The sequence below is a fragment of the Equus quagga genome, chromosome 14 (assembly GCF_021613505.1).
Source record: "Equus quagga isolate Etosha38 chromosome 14, UCLA_HA_Equagga_1.0, whole genome shotgun sequence".
NCBI lineage: Eukaryota > Metazoa > Chordata > Mammalia > Perissodactyla > Equidae > Equus > Equus quagga.
The window spans coordinates 61,914,693-61,940,011 of record NC_060280.1 but is presented as its reverse complement, the minus strand read 5'-3'; the positions used below and the strand labels follow the sequence as shown (position 1 = coordinate 61,940,011).

The 25,319-nt window shown below is 49.3% G+C and overlaps 1 pseudogene; it reads left to right on the top strand.

Moving 5' to 3' along the window:
- Nucleotides 1–25,319, top strand: part of LOC124225575 (Y-box-binding protein 1-like) — a 174,736-nt pseudogene that overhangs the window by 108,165 nt on the left and 41,252 nt on the right.

Below are 25,319 nucleotides of genomic sequence, written 5' to 3'. Positions count from 1 at the left end.
AAGAAAAGCAGCAGAGCTCAGTTAAACAGAAAGAAGAACTTCCTGTCTGACCACGTTATAGATTAAGGAGTTCCTTTATGTATTAATTTAACAAACATTTTGTAGGTGCCTTTAAGTGCTGGGCACCCTGCAGGTACCTGGGCGTGTGGGGGGTACCATTGTTTAACCAACGGCAGGGTTTGAAAGAAGCCTGTCTTCTATCTGATGAAATGTCACAGCGGCATGGGGCCCTGCAGACCAACCCCTTCCAGCAGAGAGGATGTTTCACCTGGTTAGTGGAATGGCACAGCTGGGGCTGGATTTCTGGTTAAATGTTCTTTACTGTCTTCAGAGAACACAGAAAATCAATTTTGAGAGAGAATCCCTGGGTAGTGAGAGGACAAGATGACGGATGGCTGCTCAGGAGGGTGGCATTATCTGTCCCTCGTCAAGCACGTGTGAGCTGGGCCTCCCTGGGGCTCACAGGTGACCTGGACGCCGAGCCCCTGTACTGAGGCTGGACCTACCTCTGGTCCCATTGATGGCCCGAGCCTGGGAGCCTGTGTGGGTGGGGAGGCTAGCTGCCTTTGTGGCTGATTTAATCATACAGGGTGTGTGTGGGAGCCCGTGCTCCTTCTCTCCGCTTAATCCAAACCATATTAAAAACAAGCCTCTCTCGAGGCTTCTGTTTGTAATAAGTGGTTTATGCTGCAGCTTCGAGTGGGGGGATTTATTCGCCTTTCATTCATTCCTCCCGAACCTTATCCCTCCCCCCACCTCCTGCGCCCATGGATGGCAGGATGAGAAAATAGAAAGATGGTTAATGTACATTAAACTGGATGATTAAAATAAAGACTTAGTTTTTTAAGATCTCTTTGCCTGATTTTCTCTATGACCCTCAACCTGGCGTTTTAGCCCCCACCCAGCCTGCAGGGCTTCCCGGGGGGAGGAGAGGTGTGGAGGCCTGCTGAGCCGTTCTTGGGGGAAGGCTCAGAAGGCTTCTGCGAGGAGAAGTCAGTGTGCCAGGGTCCCTGGGCCTGCAGTGTAAATTCCTCCACTGCACGGCATTGTTCTGGAGGCTTGGTACAAAAGAGAGCACTAAAGGAGGAGCCCCAATTCTGCAGTTTTTGCTGTTTGAACTTAGGCAAGTCCCGTCACCTCTGGGCCTCCATCTTCTTAGCTGCACAGCAGGAACATGGACCTGTCCTTGCAGGGCAGTAACGAGGATTAGAAGAGATGGGGACTGGGTAAAGCACTTTGAAAACCGCTGAGCAGGGAACTGGCGTTGGGGCTGGGGGTTATCATTATGCGTGCAAGCCCTGCTCTTCTGGAGATGAAGGTGGGGGGGCGGGGACAGGGAGGGGACCCCCTCCTTCTTTCCACATGGTGGTGAGGGTAAGGTGGGGTCCTGGGGACAGTCGAGAGGAGAGCAGACCCCAGGGCCCTGTGCCCTGCAGGAGCCGCAGTTCAGTGACAGTGCATCTGGGAGCCGGGTGGCTTTGTGTGGGTGCGGAGCCCTGAGCCGCCTGTCTGCCGGCCTCTGCAGCCAACACATTAGTAAAACCTCCGCATGGTGCCGGCTCTTTCTGCGGGGCCCTTGATGAGGCTTCCTCTCTGGCACAGGTATGCAAATCGTCACTACAAAGAGCTGGGTCTGGGCTGTCCGGGCAGGCCAGAGGAGGCCAGCCTTCCCCAATGAGTGATGCCAGGGCCAGACGGGTCACCTGCCTCTGCCTCAGCCATGCTGGTTTGGGCCTCTTAGCCACCTGCTTCCAAAACCCCTCCTTCAGATGGGATTAAAGATATATCTCCTCCCAACGGTGCCCCACGAAAGAGGTCCTTCCTCTCTGACCCTTCTTTTCTCTGCTCCAGATGTGAGGAAAATGGCTGGGATACCCTGTGGCTGTCCTCAGCTTGCCAGACCCCAGTCACTCCCCTGGGCATCGATCAAGCTTTGACTTCTGGGTGGGAAGGAGGACTAGAGAGGTCGGCCAGTGTGGTCCCTGGCCCCAGCCTTCACCACGCCACCAGGCTCCTGTCGTGAGCTTTTGAACGAGGCTGAGTGCTTCGGAGCCTGGGTTTGGGGAGGAGAAACTCGATGACTCCAGAATAGAAACACCACACTCAAGTGGGTTAAACTCTAGCCCTGACATTTAATTAGCATCTTTTTCAGCTCCCACACTTGAAGAGCACCTGTTATTTCTTTTCTTTTACTCACAATACACTGTAAGCCAGGAGCGTCTTCCCAAGCTCCCGAACCTCTCATCAGAAGTCAATCACTTTGGAAGCACGATGACTATTTCTGCAAGCCTGCCGCGGGCTGCGGCTCGGGAAGCGAGGAGCTTCCTGAGAGGCGAGCAGGAGACAGGGGTGAGGGCAGGGGCCCTACACAAGCTCCCAGCTTTTAGTCTGCCCACCTCCTTCCCTGTCACCCTGAACACACCACCTGTCCGAGTGATCATGGCATCTAACTAACCCCTAGACCATTTGCCGCTGAAAAGAGCAAGGAGAGAGCCCAGGGGAGAGCCGTCTGCCTGGATCATGCTGGGAGCAGCTGGGAGCAGCCCGGTGGGTTGGACGGTGTGGGCATGGCTGGAGGGATGGACTCCTCAACACAGACACACACATAAATGGCAAATGCAGTGGCAATAAGTGCCATGAAGGAGAGTGTAATGCCGGGGGCCTGGACTAGTCTGGGGGGTCAGGGAATCACTTATAGGCAGAGATCATGATGATGGGTGGGATGAGGCAGAGAAAACTGGCCATGTTAATGCCCTGAGGCAGGAGGGAGCAGGAAGCCTTCCAGGAATGGGATGAAGTATTTCTCACATCCATTCCTTTCTCTCCAACCTGCTGCCAGGGTCTTGCCTCAGGCCTGGCCACAGCATTAGCTCTTATAGAGCCTCTTGGCTCCTTTCCTCACTCCCTCCCAACCCACCTTACTGGTTGCCACTAGGTTAATCTCTGAGAAATGTAGCTTTGATCATAATACCCACTTATTCAGAAGCAGCTAGTGTCTCCCACTGAGATAAGGCCTTGTGCACCAGGGTCCCTATTGTTCCTTTGTTTCCCATCATTTTCTTGCTTGTGGCCTCAATTCAGCCACGGGGGCCACTTACCCTCCTGCAAGTGCATGCTGACCTTCCCTCCCCACAGGCACATCTGCTGCTGCCTGAAATCGCCCCCTTGCATTTCCATGAAGGCCTGGAAACAGCCTACGCACACTTCAGGCTCCTCCCCCAATGCTGCTGCTCCACGAAGCCTTTGACAGGGGCACCCCAACTCCACCAGCACGTGTACCCACCTGGGACACTGGGCACTGTGCAGTAGTCATAACTGCTGTGTTGAAAGCCAAGCATGGCTCGGGTTGGAGGCTGGGGGAATCTAGCTGAGGCCCTAGCGCAGGCACCCTCAGGGGAGGTCGAAGAAGGCTAGGGCATTAATTTTGCCTTCTGCTCCCGAGGTGCAGTTCCTGAAGAGCTCGTCCTCCTCCATCCTGACCGGCCTCCCCGACCCACGTGTGGTCTAGGTTTGTTCTTGCTTCACTGAGCCAAGTGAGTGCCTGAGTGCCCAGCGTGCTGCCTCTTTATCCCTGAGCTGCCTGAAAGGTGGGGTCACAGGTGCAATGTAACATTATGGGAAGAGCATAGGTTTGGGGTTTGGAGAGACCTGCGTTCAAACCCAGCTCTGCCATCTGTTAGATGTCTACTCTCAGACCCGTTTTTTTAACCTTTCTGAACCTCTATTTCCATGGAGACAGTAAGCCCTCCCTTTTGGGTGTGTTGTGAAGGTTAAATGAGATAAACGAGATCGCGTAATAGGGTTGAAGCACAGTGGTTGCTTGTTTAGGACCTGCCGAGACAGAGGCGACTTTGCTCCCTGCGATAAGCCTTCCTTTGATCCTTTTCCTCACACTGGGTAGAAGTTTTGAACCCTGAGAGAAAGAGCCTTGGCATTCAAGGTCTTCTGCCCTCTCCTTTATCCCCCGTCCATGTCCATGACGAGCGAGCAGGAGTTGGGCATCACTCACACTGTTATCCTCTGTTGAAGGTCGGGTTATTCCATGTTTGACCCGTTCCTGGATCCTGAGCTGGTGGAGCTCACCTGTTGAATGGCAATGCCAGAGGGCCGTGTCCGCCACCACAGCCAACCTCCATGGACCCACATTGGAAAGGAGAGGCATTTCATCCCTTTAGTTATGCACCTGAGGCAGACCTGTGGGCACTGGTTAACATCCCTGACTAAGGTGTGTGAAATTTTTGAGCAAAGTCTCTTTCTGTTCAGAAATTATCTCGCGTGCTGTCTGATGCGCTGGAGTCAAACAGGCTTGCACACATATTCTGACCCTATGATTTATTTGCTATGGAACCCTGGGCAAGTTACTTAATCTCTAAGTCTTAGTTATCTCTTCAATGAAATGGGGATAGAGATATTAAATACAAAACTGTATTTAAAACACTTAGGGCATTGCCTGGCCCACTGAAGTACCCATTTATTCACCCCCCATATGTTTTTTGGGTGCCTACTGCATATCAAGAGTGGCTCCAGGTGCAGGGAATCATGGATGATAATTTCTGCCTTGTGGAGTGGACATTCCAGTGGGAATGGGAGGCAGATGGTAGACAAAAGCAGAGTAGGGGGGAGCTGGGGTGCTGGCAGGGGTGGGGGCTGCAATTTAAGTGGAGTGGTCAAGGTGGGTCTCAATGAGAAGGCGACATTTAAGCAAGGACATGAAGGAGCTGAGGGCATGAGCCTGGTGCACACAGGGCAGAGCATTCCTGGCAGAGGGATGAACCAGTACAAAGTCCCTGGGGTAGGAATGGGCCTCGTGTGTTTGAGGGGCAGCAAGGAGCCTGCAGGGCCGGAGCAGAGTGAGAAATGGGGGGAGAAGCACCAGGTTAGGGGACAGCAGGGAGTGGGAAGTGGGTGCAGATCAGGTGGGGCTCAGGAAGCCATTGTAAGGATTCAGGATTTTCTCTGAGAGGAATAGGGGCCAGCTGGAGGGCTTGGAGCACAAGGGTGATATACTCCGACTGAAATTTTAACAGGACTACTCCAGATGCTCTGCTGAGACGATTCTCTACAGGAGCACGGGAGGAAACAGCGAAGCCAGCTGGAGTGTCTGCAGTAATGCAAGTGAGAGACGAGGGGGCTTGGCCCAGGGTGCGCGCAGTGGAATTGGTGAGGCGTGGCTGGATTCTGGAGGTGTTTTGAAGCTGAAACCTACAGGATTTCATGACAGGTTGGATGTGGAGAATGACAGAATGAGGGAAGTTAAGGGTGATACCAAAGTTTTTGGCCCGATCAATTGGAAGCATAAGATGTGGAAGACTGTGGGCCTGGAGCAGGTTTGTGGGGCAAGATCAGGAGTTCCTGCTACCTTTGAGGGGCCTATTAGATACCCAGGCAGAGAAGTTAGAAGGCAGCTGGCTATGTGAGTCTGGAGCCCAGAAGGGTGAGCTGGGCTGAGACATACATTTGGGAGTCAGCGTTGAGATGGGATTTAAAGCTGGGAGGATGAGAGAGGCGCCCAAGGGATGCAGTGTGGATTGAGCAGAGATGAGAACTAAGGACAGAGCCTTGGATTCTCCAGCCAGGATTCAAGTAAATGTTACATACTCAAGAAACCAATACCGTAATGTCTTATTCTCTCAATGCCAAACGCCCTCTTTGTTCTCCTGAACGAATACTATGATCTTCTTTCATCTATCTATGTGTCTGTCTATCTGTCTGTGTATCCATCTATGTGTCTATCTATCTATCTGTGTATTTATCTGTGTATCTATCTATCTGTGTATCTATGGATGTATCTATCTATCATCTCTGAATATCCTTTTAGTTGTTTTTTTGTATCTTAAAATGACTCCTTGTTTTAAAAAAGACTTGACTCTCTTTTCAAATATATACTTTGCCTTGTTTACTATCACGATAGATGTATCAAATGTCTATTACCAATCTTTTGGAGTTTGCTTGCTTGGAGTATAAGACCTGGCTCCCCTGTTGAGCCCAAAACAATTCCTGGGAAAGCACACACGTGGGAAATCCTAGGTGGTCCTCGGGGATGAAGGGAACTCATGCAGCCGAGGCCTTAAGAACTGAGGCTTGGTCCCTGGCTTCAAGCTGGTGGTCAGTCTTACTCATTTCTTTCTGCATGCAGATCTTGAGTAAATGATAAAAAACAAAATCAAGCAAATGAACAAAAACCATTTAACATTCTGAGTTTGAGATCTTATTTCCACAACAGTTAGTGAAGGCGGCCGGGACTCTGGGAACCCACCCTCGGTCTCAGGGCTCCCCCACCTCTGTGCCCTCTCCCTACCTCTCCCTGGGGACAGCCAGGAAAGAAGTCATCTGATTCCTTTATGCAAAAAACCTTGTATTTGGGTAAAATGTGTTTTAGGAAGTTATGTTCTTTGAAAAGGGACAGGTTCTTCTAAAAGGATTGCAGTCTTTATCAGAGACTGGGCTGTCAAGAGGTGCTGTGGCTTTCAGAGTTTAATGAGTAAATTTAAATGTTGGATGCAAATTAGGCATAATATTAACTCTAGCTTCAAAGAGCAAAGAGCAAAAGAGATAGTTAAACAGCCATGAGGCTTTCTTTTGACTAGACAAGCCTATTCCCAGCACACAGACAATAACGAGATAGCTTTTTGATGGCTTCTGCTGAGCCACATGGAAGAAAAAAACACAATGGTGTAAAGAGAAAGGAGCTCTTCTCCACCTCTTCTCCTCTGGGGTGGGCCATCAGAATCTATCCATCCAAGAGCTCGCCTGCTTTCCTCAGTGCTCCACCCACCGACCCTCCGCAGGCTGGGCCAGACAGTGAGCGGCCTCAGGTGGCAGCCAGTGTGAATCTTTGACAGGTACCTCAGGAGGGGCTGCGACTTCGCCTGCAATAATCCCACCTGTCAGACCGCATTTGGCCTCCAGCCTCCGGAGGTGCCAGATTTTATTAGCAGGAGAGTGTCATATTTCCATACCTGCCTCTCTAATCATCCTCTTCCTGCAAGTGGATTAATTAAAATGAACATGCAAATACATTAGTTACAAACCCAGCATCCCTCTTCACATGCAAATGCAATCAATCGATACCAAGATGATTTGCATAATGGCAAAAGAAAGAGGAATTCTTTATAATGTGGCTTTTGGGGTGAAAACTTAAAAACCTCACGTACGTCATGTGTAGCCTAAGCCTGTCTGGCACAGCGTGTTCTCTGTCATGCTCCTCAGCAAACAATTGCTCTAAGGCCCAGGGCATTTCCCCCAGGAAGCCCTCTTTGCTTAATACCACCCCATACTCTCTGCTCCCTCATTCCCACCCCTCAGTACACGCGCCCCATGTCAGGGCTCAGGGCTCTGTTCTGCATTTGACCACACTTTGCTCTGAGGGTGTTTTCCTTGCAAGCTCAAGGCTGGAAAAGTGCCCTGTCCTCCACATGCTCGCCCATGCTTAGCTGACTAGAAGCTCAACACTGGAAGGACTTCTGAGCCCATCTAATGAGCCCCCCTCACTGTTCAGCTGGGGAGACTGAGACCTTGAGTGGAGGGATGAGTTGGCCAAGGTGATACTGATGTTAGTTAATGGTAGAGCTGGACCTAGAAGTAAACCAGCCCGGAGGAAGGGCCCAGAGATGCAGTCAGGGCTGTTTCCTTCCCTCAGGCCATCACTGTCTCACTGTCTCACGTGGCCTCAAGGTGCTGTGAGTCTCTTGAGAGACGCTTGATATTAAACAACGCACAGAACAAAACTCAATCGCTATTTGCCAGGTGAGGGCTGGAGAGTTCTAGAACCGAGAGACGGAACAACTCCCGCCCTAAGGGACTTTATATTGGAGATTGCTAACATGTTTTCTTTAAAAGAACCCTCTTTATGTTGGAAAAAAAAATTAGGGTCTTCTCTTTCCACGATTGAAATTGTGTGAAAGTATATATTTATGAAGAAGATAGAAAATAGAAAGTACTGGGATTCCAGTAGCAGTACATCCATTTCAAAAATAGCTGGTGTATGTGGTAATATATTTTTTCAGCCCACCAGCAATGCTTGGAGTGCCTTTGGATTTGTAGATTCTGCAAGGGCTCTGCTGTCCCCAGGAGTGTATCATTCAGAGCTGCTAGGGTAGACAGAACTGGTGTCTTGGAGTCCCTGGTCCCTGGAGTGGAACCTGCCGTCTGGTTTCTTCAGCAGGCTGAGACACGTGGTAACCAGCCACGACTGTCTTTCTTCCAGTCATCCCAAAACAAACTTCCTACAGGTGAATCTTGAGGGAGATGAGGACTGGAGAGACAGGGGACGGGAGACTTCCAAAACATCAAGTCATTTCTCAGAGGGATGTGGATTTCGGCCCCAGAGTGGAAGGCAAGTGGCTAATAATAATAATTATAAGCTATCATTTGTTTAGTAGCTACTAAGTGGCAGAAACTGTGCAAAGGAGATCAGAAAAATATAGCTATGGCTATGGCTATGGTTACAGATATAGACACATCTCCCCTGTATAAAACCCCGGGCCTCATGTTCACCAGTCTCGACACTGAGTCATGTTTTAGGAAGCAACTTCTGCAGCCAAAAGTAATTAAACAGGAATCCCAATCTTTACTGGCATCTCTCAAAGAGCATTAAGATGACTGAATCAAGCAGCACAGTGAAATCTCTCCAAGTTCCCTTTTCTTCCCAATCTCCCACACTCTGGCGCTTTCTTCGGAAGCTCCCACCTGGCAGGTACTCCAGAATGCTCCCTGCTGCTTCAGTGTTTTCTCTGCTGCTTTTTCCTCCCTTGCCTCTCTCGCCTGGGATCCTTACCAGGCAGGTAGATTTTCTCTCTCTCACATCAGGCTTAGTTTCTCCTCTGCTTGCCCATGATGCAGGTTCTCCATGCCCAAAGACAGTCCTGGGGCTGACCCAACAGGCAAGAACTGTCTTCCTGCCTTCCACCTCTCCAGAGCTGTCTCTCTCTCTGTCCTTCCCTTCTTCCGAATTGCACTGCAGAAAGCCAGACAACAAGTGGGCAGCAATGGAACTCTCCTGAAAGAGTGGGGTGAAGAAGAGCTGAGCAAAATTCTCCAAGGCAGGATGGGGTGGGGTGAGGGGTGAGGAGGTGGAGAAAGAAGGATGGAGACTGGGAATATTGCTACATTTACACATTGATAAATCTACTTCTAGTCACATACATCTTATGATTTAATCTTTGCCGAATCCTACGAGGGAGGTGGCATTAACCTCATGTTACAAAGGAAGAAACCTATCTCAGAGAGGTTATCTAGGTCAGTGAGAGGTTAAGAAGACAGAGCACCAGGCGCTGCACCGATGCCCAGGGAAGCTCCCCACTCTCATCTCAAAGCTTTGGCAGCATTTTAATCTCAGGAGTCCTGTTCCATTTTGATCGCAGGAACGTGTGGTTTCCTGGCATGGTCTTGGGTGTTTTCTGATCATCCCTTGACCATTTTCCCAGCCCAAATCAAGTTTTGCTGCAGGAATTTGGTTTACTTAGACATGGGTTTTCGTACTATGGATCCATGCTATGGTGTGGTTGTTCTGGAGAGAAAATACCACTTTTACACAGGTATTCAATGTACGCTCTGGCCACACCAGCCTATGCCCACTTTCCAACATGGCTTTGTTGTGCTTGTCCTTCTGCCCTGGAAAGAGCTTCCCAGCCCTGCGCCTGCCTCCCATCCCAGCCTCTGCTGGGCGGGACTGTGGCCAGCCAGTGATGGTCATGTTGCTGATTCCACACAGGAGGGAAGAGAAAAGTGGGTGCCTCTTATGGGCTGAATTACGTCCCTCAAAATTCACATGTTGAAATCCTAACCCCCAGAATGTGACTGTATTTGGTGATCGGGTCTTTAAAGAGTGAATAAGTTAAAATGAGGTCACGAGTGTGGGCCCCAATCTACTACGACTGGTGTCCTTATGAGGAGAGTAGGACACAGATACATATGGAGGAAGGACCATGTGAGGTTACAGCAAGAAAGCTCTATCTGCAAGCCGAGAAGAGAGGCCTCAGAAAAAACCAACCCAGCTGATACCTCAGTCTTGGACTTCCGGCCTCCAGAACTGAGGAAATACATTCCTGTTGTTTAACCTCCAATTGTGGTACTTTGTTATGGCGGCCCTAACAAAGGAATATAGTGTCCTTCTTTGGATTTAACAGAGGCCCCTGTCCCAGAATTGATTCCATGGGAGTCTGAAAAGCCAACAGGAGCCCTCGGGCCTGAACTACACAGCCCGCCTTGAATCTCACTATTTGGAGGTTGTTCTCAGGCCACAACAGTCTTGTGAGAAAGTTCAGCTCAGAGATGGCTGCCAGGCCTCTGAAGAGCTGCCAGGAAGGAGTGAGTCAGAGCCCGAGGAAGATCTCACAGACCAACTGAAGTATGGTCCACAGACGGCAGCACGAGCATCACCCGGAAGTGTGTTAGAAATGCGGAATCTCAGGCTCTATCCCAGAGCCACTGAATCAGAATCTTCATTTTAACAGGAGCCTCGGGGATGAACATGTACAGTAAAGTCTGAGAAGCACTGCCTCTGATTCACAGACCCTTGGATCTCGTGAGAGCCCAAGTCGTAAGTGACCTGGGTTCCTCCCACCTTGCCTCCTCACATCTGGAGAGTCCAGCTGAGCTGCATCAGGATGGCCTGGGCCAGGGGAGCTGGGGCAGTGATGCTCAATCTCGGCTACACAGTGGAATTGCTTAAGGAGCCTTAAGACTCCTGATGCTGAGGTCGCACGCTAGGCTAAACAAATGAGAAGTTAAGCAGGGAGTAGGGGAAAGACCCAGGCATCAAGATTTTTTAAAGTTCCTCAAATGATTCTAATTTGTGGACATGTTTGAGATCGTATCAACTATCTATCACCTCCTCACAAACAGTCCCAAAACTTAGCGGCTTAAAACAATAACCATTTATTTGGCTCATGATCCTATAGGTTAGTGTTTTGGGCTGGGATCTGCTAGGCAGGTCCTCTGGTTGCTGCTGGGCTCATTCATGCGTCTTCGATCAGCCACAAATCAGAAGGGTGGCTCTGCTTCTGGGGGATGTTGCTGGAGCAAGTGGGGGGTCTGGGACTAGGCCATGCTTCTTTTTCCATCCCTAAAGCTAGCATAGTCTTGTTTATGTGGCAGCTAGCTTAGCAGCGGGGAGGGAGAGAGAGAAAGAGTGCGAGAGAGGGAGAGGTCTAGGCTCAGGATGGGCACCATGTTGCTTCCACCATTTTCTATTGGCTGAAGCAAGTCATAAGACCAGACCAGATTCAAAGGATGGGGCAATGGATTCCACCTCCTGATGGGAATTGCTGGAGAGTCACGTTACAAAAGGCACAGGACAGAAAGGGGTAGAGTACTACGGCCATTTTTGCAGTCTATCACATTAAACTGACAAAGACTCGCTCCTCAACCAAACTTTAGTCAGGCTCCTCTGAGCTCTCCTTTCAACCAGGCCCTGTCCTTGGCTCTGTTCTTGGCCTGCTGAACCAGTTCAGGGACAATCCCCCTACCCTTGATATCCGGTCAAGCTCCTCATTGCCCCACCTTTGATATCCAATCAAGTCCCTCTCCGCCCCCACCTCCCCACCCCTACCCTTGATACCTCACCACGTTCCTCTTAGTCGCGTTCCGTCCTCTTTTTCACTCTGTCTGCTGGCTGTAAAGCTCCAGCTGCCCCTGTCATCTTCAGATTTGGGTTCAGTCTCCTCCCCTATTGCGACAGTCTTGAGTGAGGTCTTCCTTGCCGTGTTTAATTTGTGTCCAGTGCCTTTTCTCTTTAACAGGACCACTGAGCTAGAGGGGGGTCCGCCTCTTCCTTCCTCCTCAGGCCCCTCACACAGCTGCTCTGAATGGGCCTGAGCTCCCTCCAGCTGTTACTAGGGCTTTGGAGGTTGAAGTCGCCTTTTGAGGAAAACAGATTAAGGCAGTTTGCTGAATGGAGCATCCTCGTGACTTGTGTCAAAATCCCAGAGGTCTATTTGTGATCTCAAACCAAAAGAGTGTCCCTGGACCTCTCTTAAGCTCAACTGTCTCATCTTATGGTAAGGATAAGAATACCTACCTAGCAGGCTTGTGCAGCTTAACTAAAATAGCTATGAAAGCTTCTAGCTCACAGACAGTCAGTCAATTGGGTTTTCTTTCCTTGTAGACAAATCTCACTAATTAGGATTAACTATGGCAGAGGTCAGTCTGGATGAACAAAAAGTGTAAGCGTAGAAGTTCTCCCCCAAAAGCAGTTGTATTCTCTCAACCACAGAGTAACTGCACTAAATACTCCTTGCGAGAGGGAGTCCCTTAGAGGCCGCAGGAATAGATAGCATCACAAATGGTAGTAAATGGAGAGACCAGTTGTCTGGAAATGGGCTCTTCTCCCTTCAGTCCTGCGTTCATCTTATTGCCATTTCAACTACACACCATAGTCTTTTAACACATTTAGTAAATGAGAATATTGGTGCAATCCCTTTTCCCATGGGTGACACTAGTAATACCTCAATGAGACTGCAGTATTCCAGCTGCCCTTCACTGAGGGCTTACTAGATTCCAGGCTCTTTACAGATATCACCTCAATTACTGCTCAACTCAACCCCAAGAGATGGGAATTGTCCACCTTTTATGGACGAGGACGCTTGGCTCAGAAAGGTGCAGTGGCCCCTCGAGGTCTGTTAATGAAGCAGTGGAGGAGCTGGATGCCAAGCCAGGCATCTGTCTGACTTCAGACACCTCTCCCGAGTGGTTCTAGGGGACCCTTCAGCTGGACCCCTGTGTGAACTCACAATATGGCTAACCAGTGTCTCCAAATGGATCCGATTCACTGTGGTCATGGCTGGAGGTGGTAATAGCCTGCTCCCAACAGCCTCTTTGTGTGTGAAAGGGATGTGGATCTTACCATCAAGGAGGGACATTGGTGTGTGAGTTCCCAGACCTGCCCAGTGGGGTCTTTGCGACATTGTCAAGGGACACCTGTCCTTGTGAGCCCCTGGATGCCTCCTCGGCCAGCCTCAGCATCTCCCGCCCCTGACTCAGCTTTCTCCCTTTGGTGGTGTTAATGCCTCTTAGCTGAGAAGGATTTCCAACAAACTGCGCCTGACATTTTGAAAGTTGGAGGTTGCTAATTGGGCCTTTGTTCTGCCAGACTCAGGCTGTGCTGAGGTGCCTTTCTCCTCAGCTTGATTATTTCTGCCCAAACCCCAGCTCCTCGAGATCCCTGGACCTGCCGGTAATTTGCACCAGAAGTCACCTCAGGGCCGGCAGGCCCCTCTCAGAAACCTGAGCCCACCAGAAAGGGCTGTTTCGGGGTACTGCTATGGGGTGGTGGGGGACAGCAGGGGAATTCTCCAAAGGGAGGTGCCCAACTGGGGCCCATGGACTCTCTGGGGGGCATGTGGATGGGCTTGAGAAAGTTCTTAAACCTCTTGAAATTGTGCACAAAAGTTTGCCGGTGAACTTTTTGAGGAAGAGGGTGTGAAATTTTCATTGGATTCTCAGGAAGGCTAAGAACCCCAAAGAGCTCAAGAATTACTAGTTTGAAAAACAGGGATTAGAGAATTGGGAATAGTTAGAGGCAACAGCAGTGTTGATTCTGGAGAAGAACAAGAGGATGAAATGGACCTTTCGTAACTCTGAAGTTCTGTTTGTGTAATAAAACTACTTCTTAACAATACCATTTCTTGAGGCATACAATGTGCCATGTGCTTTATATCTACTGTTTCATTCAGCTCTTATAACGGTCCTTTGAGGTAGATAACGCATTCTCATTTTACAGATAGGGAGATGGGTGATCAGAGAGGTTAGGTGACTTGTCTAGGGTTACACAGCTAATAATGGTGGCATCAGGATTTGAATATGATTTGATCTAATTCCAGAAGACAAATAAGATGTGCAGTAGAAGGTAATTAGAAGGAAGGATAAATTTTCCCCATGAAGTTGACTATATGCTGAGATAGTAATGAAGGGCTTCTAAAGTTTCACTACTCCTAGAAATTTTAAATTACTTCTTTCATTTTATAATGCTCAGGACTTTTTTTTAAAAGTGCTTTGTGTAAATTATTTTATTTGGGTCTTCCTGACCCCCTGGGAAGTATACAGGGCAGATATTAGCTCCTGCATGTTAGAGTGACACACACTTGCCAATATCCTGTAATTAGGGTTGTCCAAGCTCTGTCTGCAGGCTTCCTGTGCTCAGTCTGGGGATGTCACTGCACAGCAATGACTGGTTAGGGTCGGCACCTGGACAAGAGGACCTCTGGGAATGCTTCTGGTTCAAGAGCTCCACAATTTAAAAACTGCGTGTGTTCACTGGGGGAGTTCAGCAACCAGTGATGTCTGTTGTTTTGTGCTGTGCTCCTAAAGTCCTTTTCTTCCTGAAAAAAAGAAAGAAAAAAGAGCGAATTTCATGAAAAAAAAAGTTTTTGTTACAAGCCAAGGTGTTATAAAAACAGATACATTAGACCCAACAGAGAGACGCAGATGGAGGTGAGGAGCACGAGGAGATGAAAGCTGGGAAGCACCACCGCACGTTTGCACAGCCCACCACTGCAGGCCCAGTCGGTTACATTCGGCTCTGGTTTGGGAGGTTTGGGGAGTTAGTAGGTGGGGTGCAGTGTTTCCTAACTGGTGATTTATGGAAAGGTTGAGTTGCTCGGTGTGTGTGTGGTGTGTGTGTGTGTGTGTGTGTGTGTGTGTGTGTGTGAGTGAGACAGGGCCAGGTCTAGGGATTGGTGGGTGAGTGAGGCAGGTAGGGTGCCAAACGGAAGGAGGCCCCCGTCTTGGGACAGTGCAAGTGCAGGGTGGGCGCAGAAGAGGGGGCCCCCTTCCGATTTGCCCCCCTAAGAGCCTCACTCTCCTCACCCTGGGCATGAGCGATGGGACTGGGCATTTTCACCAGGGGCATTAACGGTCCCCGTCTCCATTTCTGGCTCCCAACAGTCAACGAACAGAACGATGATTTTGACATTCTCGTTTCTCTGGAAGGAACAGTTGGAGCGCGAGGTACGTATGGAGCGAGCATGCGCAGTGGGCTGTCCTTCCGCCAAACACTGCTCCCTGCTCTGCTGGGCGTGAACACTCCAAGCGGATCAAACCTTTTCTGCCATCATTTGTATTTTGTTTAATTTTTACTCCTAAGAAACCGCTGGTCGAAGACAGAAAGCATAAGGAACACTCGTGTTGGAATTCAAAAAGAAGCAAGGATTATTGGCCTCATAGTCATCTCGATCAAATCAGCGAGCTGCTCTTGGCTGCTCAAAATTCTGCTGTAGCGCTCTGAGTCGCTTCTAGTACTTCAAAAACCAATATTAAAAAGAGAAATGCATTTCATTTCGGCTTTTCATTTGTTGGGAATAAATATTATTCATGAAGCTTTTGTTTGCAGACAGATGCTGGAAAGGAGCGGCCTGAAACCTCTCCTAGTTTGTTTAGAAACAAAATATGACAAATTAAAAAAAAAGAAGCCAGTTTAATTTTTAAAGTGCAAAATGTGGTGATTTCAAGCATCAGGTCATCGAAGCGGTTTTGGATGCTGTAATACCGAGTTAGAATTTAATCTGCGTTTTAATACACATTCGGGCCCCAAACTAAACATGTTACACTGAGATGCTTTCAATTCCCGAGGGGCTTCCTAAGTCATTTTAGTATGAAATGGCAGAGAGACACTGCTGTGGAAGAAATCCTTTGGAGCCAGACAGGCCTGGCTTGGAAATCCTTCTGAGTCACTCCAGGAGCAAGATTGTCGGTGCTGCTAGCCTCAGTTTCCCATCTGTAATGACGGTGATGAAGATTAAATGAGTGTTTGTGTCAAGAGGTGCTTAATAGATGTGATCTTTCCATGGAAGGCAATTTATTGTCGTTTAGCTTTGGGCTCAACTGTCTTCCCTGACAACCAATTTAATTGCCCCTCCCTCACATATCCCCACCCCCAAAGCCGCCTCTGGAGACATTATCCTTTTTCATTGCATTCACAGCACTTGAACCTGTCTGACATGATCTCAATCATTTATTTGTTTTCCTGTCTGCTACCTGTATTGGAATGCGAGGTCTGGGAGAGCCGGATCTCTTCTATTTTCTTCATCTTTGCCTCTCCTGTGTTTAAAATAGCCTGTGGGCTGGCCCAGTGGTGCAGCAGTTAAGCGCACACGTGCCGCTTCTGGCAGCCTGGGGATTGCTGGTTTGGATCCCCGGTGCGGACATGGCGCCGCTTGGCAAGCCATGCTGTGGTAGGCGTCCCACATACAAAGTAGAGGAAGATGGCCATGGATGTGAGCTCAGGGCCAGTCTTCCTCAGCAAAAAGAGGAGGATTGGCAGCAGGTGTTAGCTCAGGGCTAATCTTCCTCAAAAAAAAAAAAAATAGCCTGATATGTAATACCTGCTCCATAAATATTTGTCAAATGACTTTTTAACTCTTTTCCTTCTTTCATAACTGGCTGTGACAGTCATTTCATCTCTCCATTTGTCACAGAAGCACATCGCTCCAGATCAGCACTTGGCAAACTACAGCCTGTCGGACAAATGTGGCCCGCCACCTGTTTTGGGGACTAAAGTTTTATTGGAACACGGCCATGCTTAGTTGTCTACACATCCTCTGTGGCTGCTGTGTGCTACAACCGTGGAGTTGAGTAGTCGCAGAGACGGGATAGCTCGCAAGCCTAAAACAGTTACCATCTGGCCCTTTATAGACAAAGTTTGCTAATTTCTAGTCTAGTGGACTCTGAGATCTTTATATTCCTGATGCTCTTAATCGCCCGTGACACACCCACACAATGTTCCCTGCTCTCTGTAATAACAAATAGCTGATCCATTTTCTGGAACTTCTTTGAAGTTTCCTATTAGGCCCTGAATTGATTTTGTTTGGTTGTGGTGTTTATATTAATGGTTCCTTTATGTCTCCGTTACTTTCCAGCCTTCTCCCCCAAAGGATTTAAGCCTTAAATGGTATAATTGCTGCCACCTTGAGATTTGCTGGAGCTTTTTCTAACCACCAGCAACTTCAGTCCTAGGATGGGATTGCCTTCATGTTGCAGTTGGAGCGTGCTTGCCTTTGGAATCGATGAATTTCTAGCTGGTGTTGCCCCGGCTTCAATGTCACAAAACCTCAGCTGAGTAGTGGAGGGCGACAGATTCCTTGTTTCTTTGAAGGGTCTCTTCCCTTTTTAGGCTCCCTGCCCACACAGTTCCACAAAAGACTATGTTTCCGAAATGAGGCAACATGGAATAATTGAAAGAACATGGGGTTTGGCTTCAGAGAGATTTTGATTGGTGTTCCGTATCTGCCACTTAGCAGTTACATGACTTTGGATGGTAACATAACCTTCCTGAGCCTCAGTTTCCTCATCTGGGAAGTGGAGGGAGGTTGGTTTACCACCATATAAAGGAGAGTGAATGACAGCGGCCATTTAATAAATATTACTGGAGCACCTGTCACATGTCAGGCGTTATTCCAGGTTCTGGGGATACAGCAGTAAACAGGACAGTGTTCCTGCTCTCCTGGACCTTGTGAGGGGGAGCTGTAGACAAACAGCAAACGGATATTTAATATGATGATGAATGCAACGAGGAAAAATAAAGCAGGGTGAAGGGACAGAGAGGAATGGAAGGGTGCTATTTTATTTAATAGGATGGCCAGGGAAGCCCTCTTTAGGGAGGTGACGTTTGAGTAAGACCTGAAGAAAGTGGGGGAGAGAGACACGGGAATACCTGGGGGAACAAGATTCCGGGTCAAAGAGGCAGCATGTGCAAAGGCCTTGAAGCAAGAGCTTGCCTCCTGTTCAAAGAAGAGCGTGCAGGTCAGGGTGGCTGGAGCGGAGGGCGGGAGGGCAGGTGCTCAGACGTGAGGCTGGAGGAGCTGCCAGGGCTCGGATCACTCAAGGTCCTGCAGAGCCATGGAGAGGGCTCAGGCTTCTGTTCTAAGGGTATTGGGAGGCCACGGGTGGGTTTTGAGCAGGGATGTGACATGATTTGACTTACGTTTGAAAACAATCCTGGCTGCTGTGTGGAGAGTAAACTGTGAACTATTTTTAAAGGCCTGTTATAATTTCTTGCACAGCAGACCCACGATAAATGTCCTCTGCCCTCTATGGTACCAGAGCCTATGTAGAGGGAATTAACTATATCTGTAAGAAGACCATGTGAGGTCAGGTGGGAAAACAGTCTGATTGCTGAAGGGTGATGGATGGAGAGCAACCTCTCCTCAGAAAAGTGGTCCCATCCCAGTGGGTTCTGGGCCAGGAAGTGGGGATGGACACCCTGGCCTCTGGCCTGTCTCTATTTCCCAGCTGACGGGACTATCCAGTTGTCCTCCTTGTCAGTCTCCAGCGGCAATTAGAGGCACTCAGGCCAGGCTGGACTATTTGCCACATTTGAAATTGGATCGTAAAAATGGGAGATGATTACAAGTGCATCATTACGCTTTACATCATTAAGTGTCTCAGATCTGCTCTCTGGAAAGCCTTCCGCCCAGGCTGCTGGCGGAGCCACTTGGAGGCCTGGAGCAGCGCTGGCAACACTTTGGGCGGGAGGGGAGCTCTCGCAGGAAGGGCGGAGGGGATGACAGAGCAGAGTGTGTGAATAGAGTAATTGCGTGAGCTCAATGATCAGGACCCGGAGTGGGGACCAGCTGCCCTGTGCCCACAGTTATGCCTGATTCCCAGGCAGAGCTGGGCTGAGGGGGTGTGGCGCTTTACTCTCCGGCCATAAACTTGCTCTAAGTGACTGCCCTCCTGTAGTGTCAGCTCTGTCAGTCAAGGTCCAGGTCCAGGAGGAGTCGTCCCCTCTCCCCACGCCCGCCCCTGCCCTGAGAGAATGACCTGCTCACCCTCCTACCTCCTCTTGTGAGTGTTGGGGCGCCAGGACCTGCAGGTGGGGCATCTGCTCTGTCTTCTGTCCCTGCTTGGGGTTGGGGGGAGGAATTCCAGTAGGGTGACGGACCATCCTGGTTTATCTGGGGCTGAGGGGTTTCCCTGGATGTGGGACTTTTGGTGCTAAAACTGGGAAAGTCCCAGGCAAACCAGGACAAGTTGGTCACTGCAGAGGGCTGCCAAGACAAAGGGCTCATTGGGAGCAGGCGCTGTGTTTTGTTGTTAATTTTATTTTTTAAAGGTATGCTTTTTGCTGAGGAAGATTGGCCCAGAGCTAACATCTGTTGCCAATCTTCTTCTTTTTTTTTTCCTCCCCAGAGCATCAGTACATAGTTGTGTGTCCTAGCTGTAAGTCCTTCTAGTTCTTCTGTGTGGGATGCCGCCACAGCACAGCCTGATGAGCGGTGTGGAGGTCCACATCCAGGATCTGAACCAATGAAGCCCGGCCCTCTGAAGCAGAGCATGCAAGCTTAACTGCTATGCTACTGGGCCACCGTCTGTTGTTATTTTTATAACCACTTTATTGAGATATAATTACATGCCATCAATTGACCCATTTAAAGTGTACAGTTCAGTGATTTTTAGTATATTCACAGCTGTGCAATGATCATCACAATCAATTTTCAAACATTTTCATCACCTCAAAAGAAACTCCATATCATTAGTAATCACTCTCCATTTCAGCCCAACAATCTTCTGTCCACCTACCCCATGGCCCCAGCCTCAGGCCACCATTAATCTACTTTCTGTCTCTAGAAATTTGTCTATTTTGGACATTTCATATAAATGGAGTCATGCAATATGTGGCCTCTTTGTGTCTGGCTTCTTTCACTTAGCATAACGTTGTCAAGGTCCATTCATGTTGTAACATGCATTAATACTTTATTCCTTCTTTATTGCTGCATAGTATTCCATTGTATGGATTTACCACATCTTTTTATCTATTCCTCAGTCACTGGGCATTTGGGTTGTTTCTACTTTTTGATTATTAGGAATGATGCTGCTATGAACATTCACATGAAATGTTCGTGTGGATGTGTGTTTTCGTTTGTCTTGGGTAGAAATCTGGGAGTGGGACCACTGGGTCATATGGTGCCTCTGTTTAACCATTTGAGGAACCGTCAGATTGTTTTCCAAAGCAGAGGTACCATTTTACACTCTCATAGTAGCATACGAGGGTTCTGATTTCTCTTCACTCTCACCAACACGTTTTACTCTCTGTCTTTTTTATCGTAGTCGTCCCAGTAGGTGTGAAGTGGTGTTTCCTTGTGTTTTGATTTGCATTTCCTTGATGGCTAATAATTGGGGGCTGTGTTTTATTCCTTCTTATATCTGAGCACTTGGCACGTTGACTGGGGCAAAATTGCTGCTTACCACGTGACAGTTGAATTCTGTACCAGAATCAATCACATCATACCCCCACTGCTAGAGGCAGCTTGTGTATATGGCCAGAGTGGCTGGGTCTTCAGTGAGTTTAAGAAAGCACCCAAGGAGAATGTATTGAGGGGTAAGACAGAGATGAAGGAGCCTTCCTCACTGGGATGGTGCACAGTTTTGTCATCCAAAGAACATGTGCTTTGATGTCAAACAGATGTGGGTTCAAATCCCCCTGCTGTGGCCCTGTCCTCACTCTGGGTGGGAAAAGCAGAAAAATAGTGATTTGGGGGGCTGGAAAGACAGCGAAGGGCCAGGTTATGGAGGACCTTGTGGGATACCCTCAGTTTGGGTTTCTATTCTGGTGCCCTGGGAGCCACGGCGGTGCTATAGGCAGGGCAGCGATGCGGGTAGGATTGCATTTTAGAAAGAGCCCTCTGGCAGCAGCACGGAGAGCACATCACACCCCGGGCCAGCGTGACACGGGGAAGGTGCTGCCAGAATGCAGCTAATACGTGATGGCAGCGGCACAGAGGCGCTGTGAGAGGGGAGGAACTGAGGAGTGGTGGCGAGTTAGACACTTCCGGAAAGTGACTCTTCACACTCCGAGGGGCATGGACCTCTTTGTAAATCTGAGGAAACTCAAAGACTGTTTTCCTGGGAATCAAGTGCACAAAATTTAGCATGTAAGCTCCGAGGTGGTAAGAGCACTGTGTACTTAGAGCCCAAGATCGCCCTCATCTTAGCTTCACTCCGTCTTGCTGGTGGCCACTGGCAAATTGCTTTCCCTCTCTGAGCTTTGCTTTTTCTCCAAAAAATAAGGAGGCCATGCAAAGTGATCCACAACTCCCTCTCCTGTCCTGTGGGTCCTTGCCTCCAGGAGTACTCAGGAATATTCCCTGCAGTGGTCAGGTCTGGAAGACTTCGCTCAGGGGAGCACGCAGGGAAGTGAGTCAGCAAGTGACAGGAGCCCGACGGTGTCAAGAAACTGAACATTAGGAACTGCATTGTTCGCCTTGGGGTGTTTATTGAATGTCTATGAAAAAAAGTGCACAAAATATATTTCCCACCTTATGAATAATTCGTCTGACAGAGAGGACCCGGAGAATTATCATCTGCTCTCTGGCTTCTTGTTTGTTTACAACTTTCTGAAGAATTTGAATTACTTCAGAACTCAGATCCTGAGGCTAGAGCTTCCGGAATGGGATTAGTGCCTTATAAAGGCGACCCCCAGAGAACTACCTTGCCCCTCCCACCATGTGGAAGCAAGAAGACGGCAGTCTATGAACCAGGAAGAGAGCTCTCACTAGACACGGAATCTGCCAGCACCTTGCTCCTAGACGTCCAGCCTCCAGAACTGTGAGAAATAAATGTTCATTGTTTGAGGCCCCCAGTCAATGGTATTTTTGTTACAGCAGCCCAAATGGACTACTAAGACAATCGTGATACAAAATTAACTTTACAATATGATCACACCCATAATAAAAATATATAGAAAATGTCTGGAAAGGAATATGCTAATATTAACCTTACTGTTCCTCGATGATTGTCTAATGGGTAATATTTTATTTCTTTCCTCTTTGGAGGTTTCTGTAATGTCCACATGCTCTACAATTTGTCTAATTTCTTCAAATCAGTATTCCAGGTGCCTCAAAGAATGCCCTTAGTAGATACAGAATGAATGATTGTTGATTGTTGAATTATTAAATTAATTGTATGTATGTTACTATTAAATCAGGAAATCTTCAGTTCAGCTGTGAGGAGCGGAGCCATAGACACGTTCACTGTATATGGCACCCAGAAAGGGGAGGTGGATGAGAGTTTCAAGGGAGAACCGTGGGTGCCAAGTGCCGTGTTCGTCCCAGAGGAAGAGGCTGTGGGCTCCCGTCCAAGGCTTCGGTATGGTGGGTGCGGGTTCTGTGAGGTTTGGCTGGATGGTATGATTCTGAGACCACGAGCTTTGAATGACCAGGAGAGACAGGAATGATGACCACGGACCCTGTGACCTGAATGAGGATCTCCAAAACTGGGTGGGTCGCTTTGAGTTTGCATGAGTCTGCTTGAGGCTGGAGGAGGCTTGCCCGGGGCTCCACAGCAGAGCCACTTGCATTCTCCCTTTGCCCCTGGGTTAAGTATTTGGGGAAAAGCATCCTAATGGATTCCAGGTTAGTCCCTGAGAGGCATTTGGCTTGAACGGGCGGATTCCCTGGAGGCCTGTAGTCTTGTAAACAGGAGAGATTCGGAGAGCACTATTAACAAGCACAGCGCCTCAATAATTCATCCTCCTGTTGGCAACTGCAAGCTTTCAGAATTCCAAACTTCAATGTCCGTGTGTTCTGGTGCATGTAAAAAAACAAACAAAAGAGCAAGAAACAGGGGTGGGAGAGCAGGAGTGAAATCCTTATTGATGTGGCTCTGCGGCTGCTTGGGAGAAAAGCCCCAGCTTCTATTGATCAGCCCGATGGTGTTGACAGGCTTTTGTGCTCTGTTTCTTTGGCTGTCTTCCACTCCAGACAGCTCCTCTTTTGTCCTCAAATCCCTGGGCGTGTCTAGTGCCCAGCACCTAGCAGGCTGGGCCCACAGGCGTTTGTCCATCCCAGTCTGCCGCCAGACAAGTGGAAGCAAAGCCTAAAACCCTCTCCTCAAAAACAAAAATCTGCACACCAGTGCCAGCCGTCACTAGCATCGGTAGTCCAGAAGCCCCGAGGCCCAGGCCGGGTCTTTAGGGGTAAACTCAGGGGAAGCTCCAGGCATTGACAGAGCCTCGGAGACCCTAGTGCTGAAGGCTCTTTACAGGGAAGAGGATCTGGCTGGTGGCTTACACGGAAACTTCCCATTGTTCCATCTAGAGGGTTGGTCTCTACTTCCCAGAGGTGTGCTTTTTCTGCAAAGAAGAGGAACTGAAGTAATCTTTAGGGTTCCCCAACTCAGAAGCTCTCCTTTTGGTCTGTCCTTTCTGCTTCAGTGCTGGGTCCTTGCCAGGAGAACCACGTCGGGGAGCACATACGGGGCTGGAGAGTTGGAGGAGGTCCATTATGGGAAAGCCACCAGCAACCGCTTTCCTCTCCCTTGGTCCATTCATCGCCTCATTAATCCAGGCATTTTCTCATTGATTTGTTCACTTGGCAAATGTTTATTAAGCAGGCACTCTGTACCAGCACCTCAGCTGGGCACCAGGGCGTGTCAAAGACACAAGGTCCCCCCGGGGCTCACCTTGCTAACCAGCCTGCCTGTGTCTTTGCCCTCCTCTCACATTCTGCCCCGCCCCCGTTCACAGGTGCCAAGCACGCTCGCCTTCCACTGTTCCTCCACATGCCAAGCTCAGGCTTGTCTCAGGGCTTCTGTGTCTGCCGTCCCTTCTCCCTAGAGCATCACGAGACTGGCTCCATCTCCTCAAGCAACTCAAAGTTACCTCATTGCCTCCTCAGAGAGGTGCCGACAGCATCCTTGGATGCCCTCTTTGCTCTGAATTCACTTCGTAGCATTTGTTTAGCACTGTTTCGTGTGCTTCCTTCCCTCCCTCTGCACGTTAGCTCCATGAGAACAGGGGCCCTCTCTGCCTTGCTTATGGTTTCTCCCTTGCACTTGGAACGGCGCTCGGCAAACAGTGGGTGCTCAGGCAGCGTTGGCTGAACCCCTCTCTAGCTGGGCTTTCATTAGCTCACCTGGCCGCTAGGGGCACTCTGACCTCCCGAGCTCGCTTCACCCAGAGGGACAACCATTCTCAACCCCAGCTTGGTCCATAGGGGTTGACATGTTTAGAAAGAGAAATCATGAAGCACAGAAGGGAAACTCAGTATATTTCAAAGCCAATTAGTTAATCAAATATGTACCCTAAGGTGACCTAAAGCCTCAGGGCCTTGTGGCTGACTCTGATCCTGGTTGATCCTGCTTGAATGGGATGTTAGACCAACTCCCGCTCCTCACTGCCAGATTCAGAGGGACTTTTGGGGCGTATCAGAGCCTGCAGCCCAGGCTTCTCTCTGGGTGAGGACCTGGGATGTGCTCCCGGCTCTGGGTCGCCGCGTCTATCTCTCTGCAGCTATCCTGGCCCTCTCGGGTCCACGCAGGCTTTTGCTGTGGGCATAATGGCTTCACAGAAACAAGTCTGGCGCTCCAGGCTGTCCTGAGCTGAACCGCAGACATCTCCTCTGCTTATTCTGGAGGAGTGTCTCGCTCGGTCCCTCTGTTCTCCCCGCCTGCAACAAGCCCACTAGCTGGGCTTATGGAGGGTTTTTCCTTCTTTTCATTTGGAATAAACCTGATTTCTTTCCCTACCTCGTCTAAGCCAGGGCCTGGCCCAGCCCACCTGTGGCCTCATGACCCTGAAATTAAAGATGTCCATTTCCAATGTGGAATCTTGGGGATGGGTGTCACATAACTTTTCTGAGTTTCACTTTCCATATCTTTAAAATGGAGGTGGTAACACCTGCCCCAAAAAGTGTTGTGAGGTCCAAAGAGATAGTAACTACAGGACCCAGCAAAAAGTGAGGAGAAGGTAGATATGACTATCATGATGACAGTCTCAAGGTCCTCAGCCCCAGTCCCAGTGTTGCTCCTGACCTGGCTGGTAGGAGTTCCAGGACTCTCTTAAAAACGGGTGATTTCCCACCCATCCTTGTGGGGAGGGCACTGCCTCGTGCCATCCCTGGCAGGCAGTGTGGTGCAGGGCAAGTTCATCGGATGAGAGTCAGGACTGGGTCTGAGCCTGACTCTGGGCGACCTTGACCAGCGATTCCCTTGTGTGATCACGTCTTTTCCCTTTCAGCTCTGCCATCCTGTACTTTGCAGTGTGTATGGTCTGAAAACTATAGGAGGCTGGAGAGCTGCTACAGGGAGTGATAAAGGAGAAGGCCAGCCTTGCTCAGTGAGTGGGGGCTGCAGGCAATGCACACACCGATCTACAGGTGATTTCAGCAATGAGCAGATAAGGGGTTTCCTTGATCCATGAAACTAACTTCAAGAAATCTCTGAGGGGTCTGGCCCCATGGCCGAGTGGTTAAGCTTGTGCACTCAGCTTCGGTGGCCCAGGGTTTCGTGGATTCGGGTCCTGAGTGTGGACATGGCACTGCTCATCGGGCCATGCTGAGGCAGCATCCCACATAGCATGACCAGAGGCACTCACAACTAGAATATAC